At 45.9% G+C, this 19,290-nt stretch overlaps 1 protein-coding gene across 7 annotated transcripts in view; it reads right to left on the bottom strand.

Moving 5' to 3' along the window:
* Positions 1-19,290, bottom strand: part of Atxn7l1 (ataxin 7 like 1) — a 219,487-nt gene that overhangs the window by 100,452 nt on the left and 99,745 nt on the right. The window lies entirely within an intron of this gene.

Below are 19,290 nucleotides of genomic sequence, written 5' to 3'. Positions count from 1 at the left end.
ATCGCATTCTTCCCCACTCAGCCACATAATACAGAACGAAAATCTTTTCCCTTCAGTTTGAGGATATTGATGGGCAATTTGACAGTAGCTATTAAAATTAAAATGTGTATCTCTATAACCCTGTAGTTCTAGAGGAAACACAGGCTAGCACGGTCATTATCCACACTGGGGGGCTTGGGGGAATTATAACCAAGTCACCCATTTATGGGATCTATTAACAAGGAAGACAGTCGTGTATGGACTGGAAATAATATATTTTCATGAATAAATTATGCCTGGTGTTCTTACTGTTAGTTTTCTGACCACTCTAACAATAGGACAAATGTAGTAAAGAAAGAAATGAGGTGAAGGTTGCTGTTAAGTTTGTTTTTTTTCCTTTCCCCCTTCTTTATTCAGTCCAGGACCTTACTGCATGAGATGCTGCCACACTCAGGGAGGGTTTTCCTTCCTCAGTTAAACCCTCTGGAAACACCCTCACAGTCATCCTGAGAGGCGCGGCTTCTATGGGATTCTAAATCCAGTCAGGTTGGCAGTGAAAATTAGCTCTCTATGATAAAAGATTCAGGGTGGGATGAGCTGTTGCACATCTGTAATCCAATCGCTCTGACCCAGGAGAATTTGTTGTGAGCTCAAGACCAGACTAAGATACAGGATGAGTTCAAGACCAGCCTGGGCTATGTTACAAGACTCCACCTTAGAAAAGATAAGATGCGGGGTTGGGGATTTAGCTCAGCGGTAGAGCGCTTGCCTAGGAAGCGCAAGGTCCTGGGTGCCCCCCAGCTCCGAAAAAAAAGAACCAAAAAAAAAAAAAAGAAAAGAAAAGATAAGACGCACAGCAGTGGCAGACATTTTCTGTAGGTCCCTGTCTATGGCTATAAAAAACAAAAACAGAAACAAAAAATACACCCAGGGAGACAGATCCTAGCTCGACAGGAGCATTTATATTTGGGACCCGGACTAGACTTGGAGTGGCATTAAGGGGAGTTTTAGTTGCATTAATGAATTACTTGTGTGGCGTGAGACTCGTTTATTAAAAACCAACCAACAAACACACCAGGAAAATGACGGGAAATGCGTGTTCCACTCTGCTTCTCACTGAAGCGGCTCTTTGTGAATTTACTATTCAGCTAGAAATAATGTTATTAAAGTGTCCTCTCAGATCTAGGAAGGAATGCAGACTGTGACAAGAGAATTTAACTGTATTACCAATGTAGGGAAGGGCCTCGCGGAGGGGAAAGTGCTGACTTAAGGAACTTTGGAAACAGCAGTCTAGAAAATTAAAGGCAGAGCGACCTGCTCGTCAGCACTGCATTGGAGCTGATAAAGCTGGTTCCCATGGGTTACGGTTCTGATACTGCAGCCCGTGCATACTGAAACCGAACAATTAAGAAATCAGACAGCGTGGGGTAGCGGCTTCTTACTACTTCAGGGGAAATTGACGAACAGGCAAGGACAAAGTCTAAAAAAAAGAAAAAGAAAAAGTTCTTACGGGAAAGGGTTTGAGTCAGAGACACCGACTGAGTCCCTGCTTAACTAACACAGACACAGGTGCAGACATTCAGAAACATTTATAGGAATGTAATATTTATTTATAAATATAGAGACCTAGGTTAAGACACACACACTTATTTCTCTGCTCTGTCAGCCAAGTGGGAGATTCAGACACAGACAGTCTATCGCATCCCTCGATCTTGGCTCCTTGGGTGCTTCCTCAGTGAAAGGAACTTGGTCTCTTTGGAGAAATAACTGATTCTTCCACAGAGACAGGGGATATACGAGATGAACCTGGGGCATCTCGCAATGCTGGAAAGCAGAAAACAAAATACAATACTAACACAAAGCGATCAAGGCTCCCAATCATAGGAATGCGGCCCGAATCAGACTGCCTAAGCAACCAAGTAGTATGGATGGTACCCCTCGCTCCAAATTAAAGATTAATTTCTTACAATTACATTTATTGTGTGTCAATCAATTCACAGTTGATTGTGTGTCAGCAGGTCAGAGGACAACTGTGCAGTTGGATCTCACCTTCAACTTTGTGGTTTCTGTGGATCGAATACAGATCCCCAGGCTTGGCAGCAATTGCCTCTAACCGTTTTGCTGGCCCTAAATTAAAGAATTGTAAGTCCATATTGACGCAAATAAGGGCCGAGTAAATAGAAAAAGGGAGGAGAAATCATAACTCTCCACTGTAGAAAAGTCCGCGAAGATCCACATAAGGAATTCTACCCACAGGACAGGGACCATCCATCAATCCCACTTCTGAGTGGGTTGTGCTCCGTGGTGGTTCCCTCCAAAGAATGCAGGACTAAAAGAGTGGGGGCAGGAGGGAGTCACTTTTTGGAGAAACTGACAAAAGCCACCTCAGAAACTTCTTCAGCCAGTGGAGAAAGACCATGTTAACAGGAGCCCTTCTGAGGGTTGGCTCTCGTTGATAAGGTGTGAGGACATTTTACAACTGTGGTCTTTACCCTGAGAAACTTAACCTTAGACTAATCATGAGAAAAACATAGGTACAATTTTAACCAAGAGTATTCTATGACATACTGGGCTACTACTCCCCAAAATGTCAAGGTGATAAAAAGTACGGAAGTGGAGGAACAGGCATGGCTTGGGGGGAAGTCACGGCAGAGGAGAACTGGAAGAGAAAAAGGACATTAGGTAAAATTAAGGTATTCTGAGCAAACTAAGGTTTTCATTAATATTAAGGTATCAACGCTGTTTTAAGCACGGTAGCACGTGCCCTATACTAATGTAACGTAAAATGGACACACAGGAAAGTGTTTTCTTTTTTTTTTTTTTTTTTTTTTTTTTTAGTTCTTTTTTTGGAGCTGGGGACCGAACCCAGGGCCTTTGCGCTTCCTAGGTAAGCGCTCTACCACTGAGCTAAATCCCCCAGCCCCAAAGTGTTTTCTTCTATAACTCTAAAATTGGCCTGCAAAAGGTGACACCTATTTTTAAGAGAATACCCTTAATGCATCATCTTTTTATTTTTTTCTTAAAACTAAAAAGAAAGAAAAGGGAAAGCCAAAATCTAAGTATAGATTTCAGATGGGTAACGAGAGCTTATAGACACATCTTCTGTTTATACTTTGCTGGTGACCTTTGAGCAATTCAGCAGCTGCCCTTAAATGAGCATGTGTGAACCAACGTCGAGCAAAATAGTGCCTATGTTGGGTGGGGACAGGGTCCACTGTCAGACTCGTATACAACTGCTAGACTCGTCGTAGCTGGTTTAAGTGGTGGTAATAGTTGGGGAGGGGAGAGTCCTTCATTCTTCTGCTTAGAATTAAAAACTATTTTAGTTTTATGAGTATGAGTACTTGTCTGTATGAATAGGCATACTGTGTGCGCAGTGCTCACAGAAGTCAGAAGAGGGTACCAATCCCTTGGAGTTGATGTTACAAAGGTCGTGTGCTGCCATGTAGACCCAGGTCCTCTGCAAGAGCAGCAAATACTTCTAAGCACTGACTGAGCCATTTCCCTCAGGCCCCGCTCAGAGTCTTTGACTCCCGTGTAGCTGTCTGCCTCTGTGAAGTTTGGGTTACTCCTCAATCGCACTGAGCATGCTCCTGCCCAGGTGCCTCTTCACCTGCTGCTGCTCCTGCTTGGAATGCGCTTTTGGGCATGACTCCACTTTGTCTGAGTCTCTGCCCAGGTCACTGCGTCAGAGAGACCTTAGCAACTAAAATAGCAACCCCACCTCATCACTACCCAGCTTCATTTTCACTCCCACCACGCTCCCCTCCCCCAGTAATAATATAGTGTCTGCTTAGTTGCTTACTGTCTGAGGTCCTTAAATAGAGGGTGATTTCCACGAGAGTAAGCACTTTGCTTTTGTCCTCTGTGGTCTCACCAGTATTTAGAATAGAATCTAGTGCATAGCAGGCAAGAGCAGGCATGCGATAATACCTGTGGAAGGACCATAGATACAAGTGGAGTTTTAAAATCTCTCTCTCTTTCTCTCTCTCTCTCTCTCTCTCTCTCTCTCTCTCTCTCTCTCTCTCTGTGTGTGTGTGTGTGTGTGTGTGTGTGTGACGCTGCCACGCACGCCCCATGGCAAGCATATGGAAATCAAAGGACTAGTGTGGGAATCGGTCCTTACCTTCTCCCTTGTTTTCAGATGTAACATGTTTGTTGCTCACTTCCTTTACTTCTAGGCTAGCATGGCTGCCTTGGGAATGCTAGAACAGACAAAGCTACTGTGCTCAGCTGTACCCAGGATCCAGGGAACTGAACCCAGGTCTTCACACTTTACCTACTGATATCTTCACACTTGTGTGGCAAACACTTGACCTACTGACACATCTCCCTAGCTGGGTGATATTTTTTTTAAATAGTCAAATGAAGATTAATTGTGAGATATGAAGTAATTATAAATCATCACATTGAGCATTTCAGAACTGGTGCAGCCGTGCACATCTGTGGTTCGAGCTATTTAGGAGACTAGGGAAGGAGGACTGGACCCAGGCTGGGTGACACAGTGAGACCTTGTCTCTCTTTTTTTTGTGACTTATTTATTTTATGTAGAGGAGGAGTACACCATAGCTGTCTTCAGACACACCAGAAGAGGGCATCAGATCTCAATAAGACAGTTGTGAGGTATCACGTGGTTGCTGGGAATTGAACTCCTGACCTCTGGAAGAGCAGTCAGTGGTCTTGAGCCATCTCTCTAGCCCCTGAGACCTTGTCTCTTTTAAGTTACCTTTCTACAAAATCCTTGTGTGACTCGGTGTTAAAGTTTATATATAGGACGTGGATTGTTCATTAAACAAATATTTATCACCACCCACCACAAAGTACACTCGGGGAGACCCATGGCTCCAGCTGGGAATGTAGCAGAGGATAGCCTAATCTGGCATCAATGGCGGGGAGCACCTTGGTCCTGTGGAAGCTCGATGATCCAGTATAGGGGAATGCTAGGGCACTGAGGCAGGAGTGGGTGGGCAGGTGTGCAAGCTCCCTCATAGAGGGGGAGGGACATGGGGTGGGGGGTTTGAGGAGGAAGAGAGATAACATTTGAAATGTAAATAAATAAAATAACCAATAAATATGAAAGAAAATCAAGTCTGTGTTTTACAGAGGTAACTCAAAACAAAACAAATATTTATTGGTGGACACGAGGGTATAAAGCAATCAAGACCACGTAGTCAACTGTGGGTGCTCCATCCATCCACCCATACACTCAATCCCCCTCTCCAGGGCTTTTGAGCCCCCGTTAAATGCCAAGTACTGCACGTCTAAGACTGTATTTGGAACATTACTTTGTCTCTCTGTTCTGAGTGGTAATCCTGTCAAGTTCAGGGGATTCAAACACTTAGTTGTATGTATGCAGTGACTAACTTTCCGACTCTGAAAGGAAACCCTCTGAATTCCGAGTGTTCCTTTCTTTTCCGGGCTTAAGACCTCATTCCAGCCTCACCCCACAGGGCTACTGGGAATGTCCAAGGAGATGGAGACATCCAAGCACAAATGTGTGTTCTCCACCGTGAAGTCCCGAACACATGGAAGAGATTCTCTGCCAGAAAATGTTAAACACAGAACCCAAATCCCACACAAACAAAACCAAACTCAGACCACTTCTCAGGAAGCCTCTGAGCCGAGGCAGCTGTTGTCGTGGTGAGAAAAATCTGCCATCATTCAAAGATCCCACAGTTGGACAACAATCAGGACAGGCGGCAGGCCAGTGCCTGTCGAGGACTACTCCGCAGTGAGGAGACCATCAGTAATGAATGGTTAACACTGGCGTCAGGTGGTCACCAGGTCTTCACAGTTTCATGGACCCCAGATGGGTCCAGTGGGCTTTTGTATACTACATGACGTTCTCAGCAAACCTTGGGATCTCTCTTCTTTCTGCTTTAAACAAATTCTTGCCTTGGTTGCCTTTGTTCTTAGGAAATGCAGCTTGGTCATCAATGAAAATGATCCCTCCAGGCTGACCTATCAATACCATTGGTCATGCCAGGGTCTCTTCAAAGGAAGATGCTATAAATCTTCCACACGGTAATCAAGATCAATAGGCATGGAAAGGAAGGGGGAAAGAGGGACAGGAGAAAGGAAAGGGAGAGAAAGGGAAGGAGGGAAGGAGGAAGGGAGAAAGGAAAGTAGGAATAGGGAAAGGAAGAGAGGGAGAAAATGAATACAGAACACAGTACAAAGAGTAACACACCAAGCGATGAGAGAATCCATATTTGAATAGATTTCCTTTCCAGAACCATGAGTAGATCTAAACTCTGGAGTTTCCCAGCCTCTGTATTTATTTATGCTCTTGCTTCCCAGTGGGATGCATAATACTGTCAGCATGATTGGCCAGACCAACAGACATTGCTGGCATAGTCACTGTGGAGGCAGACTCACCCTTTTCTGTGCATGCTCACTTACAGGGGCTAGAACAGTTTCTGGTGAAATACCCAGAGGGCATTCTTCTCCCTGTGTCGTCTTCCCTCTAGATCAGCATGTCCTGGGCTACCGTTAACAACATCTATAACAATATGGATAATATCTGTCATTGATAGTAACTGTGTCACATGCTCTGGGCCAAGCACTGAAAACAGAACACTTCTGCCTCTTTGCAGAGATCCCAAGCCCTCTTTCCGGATGTTCCACTGGTTCAGGGTCCAGGTTCCTAAGCAGTTAGGAACATTCTAGTAGACAGTCGTTTCTACCAACATATGTGTGTGTGTGGGGGGGGGGTGTCCCTTCTTTTCGGTTGTCTTACAACAGTCTTACTACGGAGTTCAGGCAAGGCTCCAACTTGCCATCTTTCTGCTTCCGTCTTCTGAGGGCCAGGATTTCAGGCAGGACCATCTCACTAGGCCTGTGCTATTCTTTTTAAAACATGACATGGCAGGATTTATTGTGGGGAGGTCATGGTACATCACACTAGGAACGGAAAAGACCCAACTTCCTTTCCCATCGCTTTTTGTTGTTTTTTAAGGAAAACTTTCAAACATACACAAAGAAGCAGAGTGTATATGTTTACCCACCACCCAGCTTCACCAGTTGATATGTTGCTAATCCTAATCCGCTGATTCCTACTCCATCAGTTGTAAAAGCCACCAACGGACATGGGACACGTGTCTATAATTACCTTTCGGCATTTTGCTCCTTCTTTCACTGTTTAAAGGCTCTGGATGGCCCAGATCCGTGTCTGGCACTTTACTACAGGGGAAGGCTGTGGAAGTGCACGGACATAGGGCCTGCATCATTCTATATGAGATGAAGCAAGCCTCTACCAATGGCCCGTTCGTTTAATTACTCTTGGCATGGCAACAATCGTTCACATCACTTCATAATTATTATTTACTGAAAAACAAGGGATCTAGGGCTGGACAGAGGTTCTGTGGTTAGGAATATTGGCTGCTTTTCCAGGTTCAATTCCTAGCACCCACGTGGCATCTTACAATCTTTTGCAACACCAGTTCCAGGGAGCTGACAACAGACAAAAAAGCCAGTTGTTTCAGGGAGAGATTTCAAAGGATGGGAGACCAAAGGAAACTACAGAGTCTCTCTGCTCAGGGAACCCCAAGAAAAGGACTCAGAACATCACCCTTTTCCCGTAGAGCTTTGCGGGATTTTGTGAAGAGGGGAATGCACGCTTGCGGATTAGTCTAGTGGTCACAGGGATGTGTAGAATGCTCTGAATGTAGGAGTTCTGTGGAGAATAAGGAGTCAGATTAACTGTGGGTCTACACTGCTCATTAACTATTTATGTGACGTGCTAACCACGTGGGCTTAATCACTTTGCAGCACAGTAATGAACTGATCTTGCCACAATCTCACTGTTTCCCCCCCCCCCCATGAAAACTCCCTGAGCTCTCGAGGTTTTCCTTTGCAGGAGGCAAGGCTTCTGGTGCAGGACTTGGAATCAGGAGCAGATCCATCACCATTGGGTCTCTGGCCTCCGAGGCAAGGCACTTGCACCTTTGTGGTTCCTCCTCCTGCTCTGATGGGAGCTGGTACACCTATCTACAGCCAAGGCATGGCTTCTTAGCTCTGACTAAGGTGCCAAAGGTTCGGCAAAAAAAGGCTCTCCTCAAACTGCCTGAGAGCTGAGGTGATCCCCACGTGCACACTAGGTTGTGAGTTTCTGTGACTTGGAGGCACCATATAGGGAGCTTGAAAACCTACTGAGGGCCTGGTCCCTACCTCCTAGGGAGACCCGAGGGCTGCCAGGTAGAGAGGCTCTGCTTCAAAGCGGGTGCTGATGCACACACCTCGCCTTCCTTCCTTCCTTCCTTCCTCAGCCTTCTTTGTCAGGGTCATCTTTTGCCTCAAAGCTTTTGAGATGCAAGGGACACATTCTTTTTAGACTTGGTGATTCAGGTCATGCTGGCTTCATAAAATCAATTGAGGGAGATTTTCATCTTACTCTTTGGTCTCAAATAGTTTGAATAACAAAGGATGGTACCTGGGTTTGAAGACTACTACTTACTGCTCAGTCATAAGAGGATGGACTTTAAAAAGAAGTACCCCTTTAATAAGCTTTCTAATGCATTGCAGTTGTAAATTCTAACGTTAATGTATATTCTCATGTAATGCTAGTGGGTCTACTCAGATACGTTGTTTCTTTGGGGGTGAGTAGGAGAACTTATACTTTTACAAGAGACTTTGCTTTCCTCTAGATTATTGCCATAAATTTCTTAATACAGTGCTTTTATTTAGTCCCGCACTCCTCTTCCAATTGGGTGAATGCATCTCCTTCCCCCTTGCAGACCAAGGAATTTACAAATGTCCTCCATGCTGATAATAACCACGGACTGTGAATTACTCCTGTGGTTCCACTTGCTTTACTGGGGGTAATTCATTTACTTCTCAGGACAATTCAGCCAGCAAGATACACAGAACCCCACACCTCATGTTCCAAATGAATTCCTCAGCCGTGACTGTGCAGGGCAGTTAACTGGTCTATAGGTCCCATGGTGGCATGCAGCTCCAATATTCCACCTATTACCCTTTGTGTATGAGAGAAAGAAAGAACATGAACAATTGTGACTTTTTCTGCCTACTGCATGATTACATTATCCTAGGAGTCAAGTGCCTGTAATTCCAGAACTCAGGAGGCTGAGACAGAAAGATCTTAAGTTTGAAGTCACATACGTGGTGAGACCCTGTTTCAATAAAACCAAGGGCTTAAATATAGCTCAGTGGTAGAGTGCTTGAGCATGGAGTAAAATCCTGGGTAAAATCCCCAGTTTTCCAACACAAGAATTTAAGAGGAAAGAAAGAATTATGACAAAGTAGGAGTGTTTTTCGTGTGGTCTATTTATAGCTCTGTAGCCAGAGGTGACTTCACTGGCAAAGGGTGGCCTACAGATTGAAGGCTATGTGAGCTCTAATAAGCAGGTAGATTCCATACTATTCGACCCTTTTGGAGACCTGGTTCAAGGTCACTTAATCACTGAAGTGCTTTGAATGGCCACTCGGTCAATGAGAGAGGCCTTTACAGAAACCACAGAGCGTTCATGAATTGACACCGAAGAGACCCACAGTCAGTGGCTGTGATCGAAGGATGGCAATCACACGGTACAAACTTTGTATGCCAGAAGCATTAAAAAAAATTCTTCTGGCTGGCACTTGGTTGCTTCCACCGTAAGGCCTTTTCTTACCTCTTTAACTTGGCCTTCAGGAAGTTCCTGAACTTGATATCAACTGCTTCTCACCACTCACCAGTGGTCCCTTCAGACTGACAGCCATGTCAGTCAGGCAAGCCAGACTCCCAGCTCTGTGTGTTCTTGCATGACTGCCTCTGAGCCTTGGCTACGCCATTTCCACTACCAAGAACTCCCTGCGTCCACTTTGGGGTATCTAAATACAAAGAAGGCTTCCAAGAAGCTATATTCCCAGTCCTCTCTCCCCCCACTCAGCCTCAGCAGACCTCACGTGTACCAGGTGTATTAGTATTTTATATTTGTTGGCTAACTCAGTCTTCCAAGCAACACCGTGGATTGGGTTTTTGTTTTGTTTTGTTTTGCCTTGTTGGTCGTTGGGAAATCTGAAGACCAGTAATTTGCTGATATTTAGTAGCAGGGCTGAGATCTGAACTCAGGCAATTTGGTTTCAATGCTTCTCTAGTATCGTGCCTTGTGAACAGTATGTGATCTACTGGGTTTCACACTTTTCCATCACCCTTTACCTGACAACAAGCTTCCCCCTGAATGGTCATGGGCCTACTATACCACTGTCTCCACTAAGACTCATTGAAACTCTTTTCTGAATGGGTTCCACTAAGCAGAGCTGTTGATGAAGCTCGTGACATTTGTTAGAAACCTTGAGCTCACCATGCTTGGTCACCAGGGAGTGGCACTATTAGGCCTTGTTGGAGGAAGCGTGGGCTTTGAGGGTTTTAAATGCTCGAGCCAGGCCCAGTGTCTGTCTCTTCTTGGTGCCTGCCAACCTGGGTGTAGAATTCTCAGCCACCTTTCCATCACTATGTCTGTCTACGTGCTACCATACTTTCAATCATGATGACTGATAATGGACTGAGCTTCTCAAACTGTAAGCCAGTCCCAATGGAATGTTTCCCTTTGTAAGACTTGCCATGGTCATGGTGTCTTCACAGCCATAGAATATTGACTAAGACAGAGAGACACGTGAACGAAGAGCAGGTAGAAGGACAGACTGTGGACAGAAGATGGGAAAGACCAAGGTCCGTGCTAGACACAGGGCCAGTACTCAGCGTCTCTGATGCTGTTCTGCCGCCCAGAGCAGCTGCACAAAGCAAGCTTTGAATGCAGTGTTCATTGTGCTGCAGCTGAATGAGAGTTGTAGGAGGCCTCTGCCTTGCTCGGCAGTAAGGACAGAACAAATCTCAGTGTTAGTTCCTGGCGGGTTAAGGAGGCGGGTCAGGCTGTTCTGATCGCCACCTCTGTCTGTCAAAGAAATTAGCTCTCTGGGGCTCTACATGCCCTTCAGGGCAACATGGTGAGGACAGCCACAATCACTCAGGATTTTTTTTCCACTTTAGAAGCCGATGGCTATTCCTAGAATGTGCAGAGTGGTCCCCATGTTGGGTGCTGGGGACTTCTGACTATCAATGCTTGCAATGCCAAGGGGGCTCTGTTTTCCTTCAGGACCCACTGAGAACACTCTGGTGGTTACAGCTCCCTCCAAATCTGCTTGCTGACTGGGAGGAAATGGATCTTTCTGCCTCGGTAACAGCAAAATTGGTCTCTGCATCTGTGAAAATGATGTTCTCTGAGACAGCAATCGCAACTATTAATCAAGTATCAGGCACCAACACGAGTGGAAAATAGAGCTGCATCTCCATTCAAGTCCTGTTTGGAGCAGAGTGAAGGCTGATTTGGGAGGAAGCCTGTGAATGGGTCTCAAACAACACAGCAAGGTACAGAGGGGGAGCTGCAGACCCTGGCGTCTGTGTTGCCTCTGCACAAGAAGGCTGTGTTCCTGGGCCTCAATTTTCCCATTTCTAAAACGAGAACTATGAATATCTGAGTCACTGACGGATAATATGCAAGGGCCCTTGGGAACAGCCTGGCTCTCAGAGGCTCTGTGCAGAGCAATGGTCTATTAGACACAGTGGATATGACTGGAGGCATAAATCTGCTGAGGAAGGGACCTTTCTCTTTCTCCTTTGTCACTCCTGGCCTTAACATTTCGGAACATTACAAGCCAGGGGTGCTATAAAGTGGCCCTCCATTTTTCCCCTAATAGCTGGTGTTTGTCTGGGATGTTCACAAATGTGCTGTGCCCAGAACGAGGGAGCTTCTGTCTGTCTTGTTCAGGTTATCTCTGCTGCCCAGTGCCTGCCTATGGGCTTCTCCCTCCCTTTCTTTTCTTCTCAGCACTTTCCCCATTCCCAGTCCTAGGTCTTTACCACTCTCAAAAGCCTCCCACACCTCCCTAATGGATAACCTGAACCTGAGAGAAACACCAGCTACTAGAAAAAAAAAATGGAGGACCTCTTCATAGCATCCCTGGCTCCTAATGTAACGAGGTGTTAAGGCCAGGAGTGGCAAAGTAGACAAAAGATACGTGACAGCTAAGTGCAGCATAGTCCCGGATTTAAATTATTTTCTCATTTTTAACATTGTTACAATATATAATTGAGGAAATGAAAAGTTTCCTGACTTTGATGATTTCACTATCATTTAAAGGAAATACCTTTAATTTTAGGGTACTCGTGTTCAAATATTTAATAAGCAAATAGATATAATACCTGAAACTTACTCTCGAGCAGTTTGGAGAAAATAAACGAATGATATATTAGATACACCCACACCCATGTGTGTTCACTGTGTGGTGTTTGGATGACTGTTGCAACCTCTGTATAGTTTTAAATGACCTTGATCCCTGAAGGGGAATGTCCCATGGTCCACCAGTTCCCTTTTTTCTTCGAGTTCAGCCTCTCAGTTTTCCATGTGGGTACTGGGTCAAGAGCCTACGGAATCCCTCACACCCACTCCTTATGTCACATGAGGCAATGGTGGGGTTCTGAGAGATCACCTAATGGAACCTTCTAGAAGATACAGCCAAGCTCAGATGGGTTAACTCCACCAGTCAGTGTTGGGGCTGGCTCTGGATTCCAGGCACTCTTTCCTCTACCTCATGCTCTACGCCTGTGAAATCCTCAGGCTGCAAAGGAGTGACAGGTGTATGTGGTATCTGGAGTCCGAGTCAGTCCACTCCAAAGAGGCACAATATGGACAGGATAAGGAAGCTGTTCTCACCCCAGTTCTCAGGTCCCGTGCAGCACCTGTGTGCTATAACTCCTAGGTGGGTCTGTCTACAAATCTGATCTCTGCCTGAGGTGCAGGCATCCTGCTGCTGACTCGGGGCACTGACCAGCACTGCTTACGGACCCCCTGAATCCAGCCAAGTGCAGGATTCTCGAATGCCTCTGCTCCTCCTTATCTTGGGTTCAGAGTTTATCCATTCACTCAGTAATCAATGATGGCTTGCATCAAAACATCACAGACTCTTACTAATACATACGAGTTTTGTGGTTTGATGTACCAGTCGATAAAAATAAACTTAGTTAAGAAAATAGAGCTTGTGAGATTATTATTATAGTACTGGAAGGGATAAAAAGATAAAGGGACACTGAGAGATGAGATGGCTCAGTGGGTAAAGGTGCTTACAGCCAAGCCTGAGTTTGACTCCAGGAATCCATGTGACAGGAGAGGAAGAAAGTGCTCCCAAAGTTGTCTTCTGACCTACACACACACACACACACACACACACACACACACACACACACACACACAAACATGCACACACACCATAAAACATAAATAGATTAAAGCTGGTCTCTCTCTCTCTCTCTCTCTCTCTCTCTCTCTCTCTCTCCCTCCCTCCCTCCTTCCTTCCTTCCTTCCTTCCTTCCTTCCTTCCTTCCTTCCTTTCCTTTTCCAAAGCTGAGGATGGAACCCAGGGCCTTGCAAGAGTTCTACCACTGAGCTAAATCCCCCCCCCCTTTTTTTAAGGTGATAAAGAAGATTGAGGAACTTTCTCTGTAAGTTTGTTTGGATACATACTACACAGCCCAGGCATACTTTAGAACCCACGGCAGTCCTCCTGCCTCAGCCTTCTGAGTGCTGGAAGAACACAGGAGAGCACAATGCCTGACAAGAAATGAGGCTGGCTTTGAACTCAGAGATCACCTATGGCCTCTGCCTCCCAAGTGCTGGGATGAAAGGCAAGCATCTCCACTGTCCAGTTTAGGGAAGCAGAAAGCTCAAAAGAAGCTGACGGTACCTGAGATTTGGTTTCCTCTTTCTTCTATAGAGACTCGTTTCCTTTTATTCACGTGTGTGTGTGTGTGCGTGTGTGTGTGTGTGTGTGTGTGTGTGTGTGTGTGTGTGTATGCCACATGTGTGTGGGTGCCAGGAGGCAAGAGAAGGTGTTGGATCCGTTGGAACTGGACTTTCAGGTGGTTGTGAACCATCTGATTTGGTACTGGGATCTGAACTTGGGTCCTCTGTGAGAGCTCTCAGCCACTGAACCATCTCTCCAGCCCTGAGCCAATGCCTTTACACCCATTATGCCTTTATTACAAAAGCCCCGGAGTTCTTGCCTTTGGAGCTGTTAGTTGTGATGAGAGAGCAGAGAGCAGAAAGGTCGCAGTTGTCATAGTCAGGACAGCCACTAAGAAAGGCTATGAAAACCCCACAAGATGAAGCATTTCTTGGTGGTCTTCTGAGGCAACAGGTCTAGAACAGATCTGACATACCTGCCCTCTCCTCCATCAGGTCCAAACTCACTGCTGAGAGCCACTTTGGTGGGGTTCTAGACACACTATCCTTAAAGAATGACCCAGGTCAGAAGGATTTTCTGTGCTATAAAAATAGTCATCATGCGCCCATACCACTGGGCTCCACGGGAATCTGCCAGCTCTTCCCACAGGGCCCTCATATCATTCCCCAACAAGCACTTAAAACAGTATGTACAGCCCACACGCGATTCAGAGGGTGTCTGCTGTGACTTCCAAGAAAAGTTAAGCCCCTATTTCCAGCCCCAGGGCCTCTTCTGTCCTTAACCTGTAAGCATTTCAGACCATCTATTTTGTAAGCAATTAAACACAGTGAATAATACAATTTTATATTCATGCTTAATTTTAAAATGATACTTAGCAATCACTCTTTTTGAAATCTGCATTGGTTTGCCCACTGCTCCTCAAACACAAAGCTGCCATTTGGCTGTGGCTCTTGTCCTGTTGGTCATTCCCTGCTTCCGGTTGCTTTAACCTTGGCCAGACACTGGAATATGGGACAGGTGAGAGTGGCAGATCTCTTTATGCAGCTATAACACACACAAAGGGAGACTGGTCACAACACACCACATGACGACATCTCACTGATTGGGGCCAACGAACTCCAGCCACGGAAACACCCGAGAAAGCTCAGGCAGCTCCTGCGTATGTGTCCAATGCTTAAATGTAAAATCTATGGGGCGGGAAACTGGGAAGGGGAAAGGGTTAGCAAGTAGGGAAGACCGGGAGCAATGTGGAACTCCCAGGCTTCAGCCAGAAACCCTTAATGGGCTGAAGGTCTTATTTTAACTCATGGCTTTTGGTAGGAAAATCCTGTGGCAGCAAGGGCTCTTTTCCACAGACAGCATATATGCCTGCTTAGGAGCTGAAGCTGGAGAAGAGTCCAGAAGAAGACAGAGCAGTTGCAGTCCCAGCAGACAGGTAAGTGACAAGACACATGTGGCAAAATGGCTGTAGCTCCTCTTCATCTCCAGTTCTCCCGAGAAGTTCTTGTGTGGCCTCTCTGGGTTAGCAACCTGCAAGGCAGGGAATGCTGGGAAATGCAGTCAGTCTTCCTCATGGACACCTAATAAAGCTCGATCAGGTTCTGCCCAATCACTGAGTTCCCAGCTAGGTTACACTGGTGGGAGTCTGGCTTCGCAGTTTCCTCCAAGCTGTAGTTGTGATTATGAAGTTCTGTCAACTGAAAAGCTGGTTTGAACCTTACTACTGACTTCACTTGGGTTCCGAGATCATTTCTGCTCCTTCTTTGGTCCTAAGAGGAACATAACAGGTCCTAATTGACTCTGTTTCCTTCCTTTCCAGTGCTGCAGATGGCACCCAGGGCCTTGCTCACATCCTGACCATTCAGGTTGTTTTTTCCTAAGGCCCTCACGTTGTTTCCAATGGTCCGGCCTTCGCCCTGCATTGTGTCTCTTAATGAATGCAGCCACAGCACCCCCTGTAACCCTCAGCACAGCACCTGTGCCCCGCGTGACTGATCCCCAGTGTCCCCGGTGCTAAGTGGATTAGGAACAAGGGGCAGAAGATTCTACAGTCGTCCTGATGCCATCCAGATTATGGCAAACGACTCAGACATTTTCACTGCTAAGCTTCTAAATGAAGCAGCTCTTTCTTTCAGGCACAAACTAATTAAGTGATTAGATACAGCAAAGTGGTCAATGCGCACCGACCTGCTGCACAACAGCAACTGAGCTGACGCGAGCTTGTGCTGCAGGCTCTCCGGTGGCTGAGCTCAGTCCTCAAAGACGGCTGGAAGAGAAGCCATTGTGGAGGGTCACAGTACAGGAAATGGGAAAGGACAGGACTGGCTCAAGTTCCAGTCCCACCAGGCGTTTGACATGTGACCTTGGGCAGGTCATGCAGCGACTCTCTGCCTCTATCAGTTCTGACTCAAGCCAGTTAATGGCAACATCAGCTGAGAGAACGGACTGGAAACCGGAGGAAGAAGAACCATGCTGGGAAGCCATGTCCATCCATCGCTTACATGGCGTAGGTTCAAACTCTGGTTCTCATGCTCTCTGGGCAAGTGCTGTCTCACTGAGCTGTCTCCCCAGCCCTGGTGAGGTCATCTCTAATGACCTCTGTCTGTGTTCTAATAATTTGTCTGTGGACAGATGAGATTGATAGGATAAAAACAAGATCTTTGTGGGGTTAGGGAGATGGCTCAGCAGTTGAGAGATCTTGATACTCTAGCGGAGGACCTGGGGTTGGTTTCCAGTACCCATAAGTGTTGGTGCACAACCATCTATAACTCCGGTTCTAGGGGATCATACGTCTTCTTTTGAAAGCAAACCTCTGCAAACACCAGGCACATAAATAGTATCTATCCACATACATATATATAATATATAAATATATAAAATAATATATAATAAATATATTTAATATATAAATAATATATAAATATATACACACATATATATACACACATATGTATATATATAAATATAAACATACATACATATACATGCAGGCAAACATTTATACACATAAAATAAATCTAAAAAAGTTTTTAAACAAGGCTTTTGGGATGAACTTGGATATCTCTCTCTCTCTCTCTCTCTCTCTCTCTCTCTCTCTCTCTCTCTCTCTCTCTCTCCCCCTCACTCCTTTTGGGATACATGCATCCCAGGGATGGCCTCAGACTCCTGATTCTCTACCCTCTCCCTACCAAGCACTGGGACCACAAGGCTGCACCTCTGCACACAATTTTGAGTGTAGCTTTTCTGCTGCTGACACCCCCACCCCCTTCCTTTCTATCCTAGCAGATAGCAAAACAGTGGAGTCACCCATTCCAAATGCTGTTTCTGAGAACCCCAACATCAAGTCTTTCCTGGGTCTGCCAACAGACCTGCCTGAAATAGACAGGAAGCCAGATGAGACCTCGTCCTGAATCTTTATCCTTTTTATCTGCATCTCTAGCAGGATCAGGTAGGACGTATACTGGATGTGGGGCTCCAAGCCCCAGGTTGTGGTTACAGTTCTGCCCCTCAAATGCCACTAAGCCATTCGCAGCCTCACATGCCTCCTCTGGTTCACGTGACTGTGTGCAGTACACTTGAAACAGTGTGTAGAGACACTTCTAGGCCCCAGAGTGCTGTGCAGGAGGGAGGACAGGTGCCAGGGCATTTACTTGGCAAGCACGGTATACTGACTGACCTTCTTGTCAAGGTCAGGGAGGCACCATGTAGAAGGGTCCATGGTAAGATGCCCATCAAGAAACCCTCTGGGGTGGAGACGAGGTTACCAAATGTCCGCAGGACAGTGCAGAGACATATGCCTCCTCACTAGCGATCTTGGTAAGTCCACACAGTGCCTACCAGCCTGGGCCCTCATTTATGGGTTCCTTTGGTCTATCCAACACACGTTTACTGAGCACCTACTATGAGAACTGAATGATAGCAAAAGCAGACCAAGCCTGTACTCCGATAATCTAGTCCATTCATTCTTAAATAGGTGTGGGTTCGGGCATGCGTGTTGAAGAGGAGATGATTGGTAGGGTCCAGGCAGCTCAGCAAAAGCTCCACAAGTTACATTAGATTTCAACTGAAAAATATTAACAAGTTCAGATGAACCCTGATAAGAAAAAAGAAAGGGGTTGGGATTTGGCTCAGTGGTAGGCGCTTGCCTAGCAAAGCGCAAGGCCCTGGTTGGTCCCCAGCTCGAAAAAAAAAAAAAAAAAGAAAAAGAAAAAAAAGAAATAAAAGAAAGGGTGAAACTTCCTCCCTTCCCCTCTGAGGCCCTTTCTCTGTGTCACTTCAAGTTTCCAGGGTATCATTCATTATGACCTGACCCTATTAAAATGTCCACACGGCTTACTAATACCTCCGGGAATCTTCATCTAATGGGGATGAAATCTGGAGGAAGGGTCATTCTAGAGGGGACAGTAAGACCACAGCCTTAGGATAGCCACCCCTAGCAGCCTGGCATTTAGGAGAACAAGAGAGGCAGAGGAAGCAGGTTCTGTCTGCAGCAAGAATGAGTTTCTGACCAAATCTCCATGCTGAGGATGAACAGGGTCCAGAGAGCTATGACAGCAAGCAGGAGGGCATGTGACGGTCCAGCTCTGATTTAGGAGAGGTGGCAGCGCAGGCTAAAGCAATGACTACAAAAAGTTCCAAAAAAGCATAAATGTTTATGGCAGTCAGTGCACCGGCTTCTTTCTCCTCCTTGGGCCTGACCTTGGCAGCAGGCAAAGCCCATAGGGAGCTTCCAGAGATGCATTTTATTCTATGATGCCAAAAGTCTTGACAGACAGGCTGTGAGATCACCATATGGACTTCACAAAAGAAAATCTTGGGGAAATAAAGTGCAGACACTGAAAACCACACAGCAAAGGTACCACTCTGGGCAGACACTTTCATACACCATACAACCGAAGGGACAGAACTGTGCCAAGTCCCTAGGCTGCAAGGTGTCGTCTTGCCTCTGAAGGAGCCATTTATAGTCTTCACAATTCATGGTGCTTCAGGCATTGCCACAAAGGGCCAGGGCCTTAGACACTGGCCCACTGTTCTCTTTTTTAACACACCTTGATTTGGTGTGTTTGGTTTTGAGACAGCCTCTAACTGTAGCTCATAGTGGCCTAGAACTCCCACCAGCCCTCCGCCCTCAGCCTTCTAAGAGCTGGGATTAGAGGCCTGAGCAGCACACATAGCCTTTGCATGCCTATTCTTCATCCTCTGTCTCTTTCCTTGCAAACCGATCTATTAAAGACTCTGCTATCTAACCTGCAGTTTACAATATGGCCCTGTGCACTCAATTCTAATGGTGATATCAGCTGAAAATCATTCTGTTTTCCCAGCCACATCCTTTCGGATGATATAACCAATGATCACTGTTTTCTATGATTGTGTAGGCCAAGGGGTTCTTTACAATAGAGGTAATGAGGAAGAAGCAAAGAAAACAAGGTCACGGGATCCTCTGTGGAACGTGTGTGTGTGTGTGTGTGTGTGTGTGTGTGTGTGTGTGTGTGTGTGTGTGTGTGTGTGTGTTATACTTTCTGCAATTGGAAGTGGCCGGGGAAATGCATCTCTGTAAAGTCTTCCAATAAAGCC

The sequence above is a fragment of the Rattus rattus genome, chromosome 7, assembly GCF_011064425.1.
Source record: "Rattus rattus isolate New Zealand chromosome 7, Rrattus_CSIRO_v1, whole genome shotgun sequence".
NCBI classification, from domain to species: Eukaryota; Metazoa; Chordata; class Mammalia; order Rodentia; family Muridae; genus Rattus; species Rattus rattus.
This window is presented reverse-complemented; position numbering and strand designations above follow the sequence as displayed.